Source organism: Cyprinodon variegatus, unplaced genomic scaffold (assembly GCF_000732505.1).
Source record: "Cyprinodon variegatus isolate N-32 unplaced genomic scaffold, C_variegatus-1.0 Scaffold364, whole genome shotgun sequence".
In the NCBI taxonomy this organism is placed as follows: Eukaryota; Metazoa; Chordata; class Actinopteri; order Cyprinodontiformes; family Cyprinodontidae; genus Cyprinodon; species Cyprinodon variegatus.
This window is the reverse complement of record NW_015150817.1, coordinates 600,502-604,435: the sequence shown is the minus strand read 5'-3', so window position 1 is coordinate 604,435 and position 3,934 is coordinate 600,502.

Sequence of the window (3,934 nt, the reverse complement as noted above, 5' to 3'; positions counted from 1 at the left end):
GTACTCAGGAGGAACAGAAGTAAGGTCAGGAGAGTCCATCTCCCCCCCGCCTTTTAGGAGACCTCACAGCGGGAACTGCTGAACGGAGGCACGTTTCATGACATGAGGTCGACCAAGACTCAACATGACGATCAGTCCAGTTTATATGGGGGTTATGTCGTTCCAGCCACTCAAAACCCAGCACCAGAGGGGAAAATGCAGAGGGAAAAACAAAAAATGTTAGGGTTTCTCGATGGTTACCTGAAATTAACAGCTCGAGGGGTTGCATTTGGTGGGTGACCTGGTGGAGTCTCTTCCCATCAATTGCGGAGACACAGAGAGGCTGGGTTGGAGGAATAGTTTCTATCTGTAGCTGCTGGACCAGATTGGAGTCAATTAAATTCCGTTCACAGCCTGAATCGATGAAGGCAGACAACGTGAGATTCTGATCAGAGAAGAATAATGTGGCTGGGAGCATCAGATGAGGAGATTTCTCAGAGTTTACAAAGCCGGGGCCCGTCAGAGGATCTGAGGAGTCTGACGGGCCCCGGCTTTTGATTTAGCTGGGCATAAAGCAATGAAATGGCCACTCTCACCACAGTAGATACATAGCTTGCCCCTGAAACGTCTTAGCCTTTCCTCAGGAGTTAGCCTTGTATGTCCAACCTGCATGGGTTCGGCTTCCATCTCTACAGCATGAGAGGCCTGAACTGGCAAAGGGAGTGACTGGGTCTTAGACCTCGGTTTGGAAAAAAGTTCTGTGGAAGCAGAAAAAACAGTCACATTATTAGATGCAGGGGCAGAGTCAAAAGAACCATGATTCCTTGGTTTAGAGCTGTTTCTAGCTCAGATCCTGTTATCCAGCCTAATTGTCAGGCGGATTAATTCCTTAAGTGTTGCTGGTTCGTCGAGGGTTGCAAGCTCATCTTTAATGTTTTCGTTTAAAGCCTTAAAATAGGCACTTTTTAAGGCACATTGATTCCATCCGGAAGCTGCGGCTTTGACCCGNCGATCAAGGCTCATCTTCTTATTCTAGGCGTGAAACTGCACGCTTTGATTTTTGTGGACAACAACTATGCCTCGCTTAACATACGTCACGCACTCCGTTGCTCTTATTGGTTGTAGGTCTATCCAATTGAGTACACAGGCATTTTTTTTCCTGGTTCGTTCAAAACACGCCCCATAATCACAGCTCTATGGAGCAGTATCAGACTCATATTCTGACTGGAATTGAGTCGGACTACGTCAGGCTAATGGTTCAGCCCCTCGCGCAAAATTCCAGTTTGCGAGCACAAATTACTGCACGCAAAATTGGATCTTGATAAATCCGGCCCTAAGTAGTTTTTGGAACACATACAGTACTTTTTCACTTTTACTTGAGTAAAGAGGTCAAGTTGATGCTTTAACTTTTACCAGAGTGTTTTTAAACTGCAGTATCTATACTTCTACTTAAGTAACAAATGTGTGTACTTTTGACACCAGTGTGGGTTTATTTTCAATTGTAACTACTATATGTTATCTGCATTGTCATGGTTTCTGATATCGTTGTGTGCTATAATCTGAGCCAAAGGGAGCATGAGGATATTGAACAAAAGGGGCCAAAAATGGAGCTTTGAGGAGCTGTACATGATTTTCCGGTCCCTAATTTAAAGTTCACTACTGACAAATTTTTTCAGATGCTCTAGTAAAACCAAGTGATCATAGCGCGAAACACTGTACTAAGGTCCTTTAATATCGCCACCACTGAGGTTCTTTCACAGTCTCTAATTATAATGATGTCATTGAACATCCTAATCACAGCAGTCTCAGAAGCTACTGGGGTAAGCCCAGAGATCTGACTGGAAGACATACAAGCATCTGGTCATAAGGAGCTGAAATGTTATTATCTGAGAAGGTTAGCTATAATAAGTTGTTGTTTTGTCTTTTGTATAGCCCCTAGACCTTTTCTAACTTTTTTAAAAGGGTGAATAATAGGTTCTCTTTAATTTCCATTAGCAACATAATGTTCCTGATAAACAAAGTAAAATCAGTCTTATAGCTTGTGAATAGATGTAACTCATGTGAAGATGAATTCTTTACCCCCCTAGTTTTGCTGCAAGACCTGCACTGTCAGTACCCTTTATTACAGACCTCCACTGTCAGTACCCTTTATTACAGACCTCCACTGTCAGTACCCTTTATTACAGACCTGCACTGTCAGTACCCTTTACAGACCTGCACTGTCAGTACCCTTTACAGACCTGCACTGTACGGCCTCCTGTACTGTCAGACAAGGCTTAGATTAAGCAATGAACAGGCCTACTCTGGACTGGTTAAAGATGATTTCAATTATTTTGAAACTAATTTGTCCCTATTGTATGGTATCTGAAAACAAGGGCCATACACAAAAGATAATAACAACCATAAGAAGAACCGTTGAAGATAATAATATCCTTATTGTTATTTTCTTCTATGCTTCTTCTAAGCATAGAAGAAAATAATAACCATAAGGTTTTTGAGAAAGAGGGATGCTTAAGCTGTTTTCAGTAAATACAGTGCAGATACAATTTTAACCACAACTGTCTCACATTTGCAGGTGAGATATTTCCATTCTCAACCATCTGCCACAGGTGTCATATGCTTGATTGTGACCTTTGTTCTTTATTATTCACATTCTTTTATATTGTTTCATATTTTATTGTTATATTACATGGAAAAAAATTTTTTTTAATCATAATGCTGAAAAACACTTTTTGTGTTGCTTGTGAGTGAAGGGTGCTCCATGAATAAGTATTATTAGTCATTGTTTTTAACCTTTGAACGTTTGCTTACATTACACTATATATTTTTTTATGGACTATTTGGAACAATGTAAAACCACAACTGTAAAAAAAAGGATGCAGAGCTTAGCCACCGTTTTATCCATCAACAGTGTGCCACCAGCAAGTAAAGGTAAATGTGTTGGGTTACAGGAACAAACACATGCATTACCTACATCTTTCTGTACAAATGTTCTCCTCTTTGTTTCTGTATTTATTTTATCTTAATCCAAGGACCACACTGGTTGGTGTTTTTAACTTTGTGTTTTATCCAAGTAAAACTACTCTAATCCACATGAAAGAGCCTCCACACAATGTGTGTGCACCCTCCACATCTAGTGTTGCAAGTAGGGGCAAGATGCTGCCATTACCTTTATTAAATACACAAAACAATGGCTATGCATGAATAACTAATCAGGCAAATTATCCAGCAGAAAAATTAAATATATTCAAGGAGAGTGAATAAAACGTCATACTTATCATACCTCATGCTTATGCTCAACCATTCTGGTTGTGTGAATATACGCTCTGTTGTATCTTTGTTGCTCAGCTGTTGTGGGATGTGGGTATGGGGTGAATATATAAGAACTCTGACCATATCCACTGTCATCAGGTAGAAGACTGGTCCTATTTAAAACTGAGCAAACAATGAAGAGTTACAAAATTGAAATTTATGGTTTATTGGACAAAGAAACACAAAACATATTAGCAATATTTTAAAGAAGTACACTTTTAACTTTTCATTTTCTGCTATGGATTTGGCTCACATCGTTCACCTAAATTTTTACTGGTAGAGCAAATAAATGTCAGCATAATATGCATTTTGAGACAGAAATAAGGTTGTAATAAGAAAAAGAATATTAGACGACAATTATATCATATGATCAGGGTTTCCTTGGACTTTGAGAATGGAACTGGCACTTCTAAGTGAGTACCCACCTCATGGTCTTCATATAAATACATGCTATTTAAAGGCTTCAAATCAACCTCTTTTTGTCAGATGTTTGGAATAAACATTTAGTTTTTCCAGACATTAGTTTTCTGACAGTACATGAGACATTAACTGGCCAATGAAGTATTTGAGTAAGCTCTGTAGATAGTACAGCTTGGAGCTCTGATTTCAGTCGAGAACAGTAATGGTACCATGTTAATTAGGT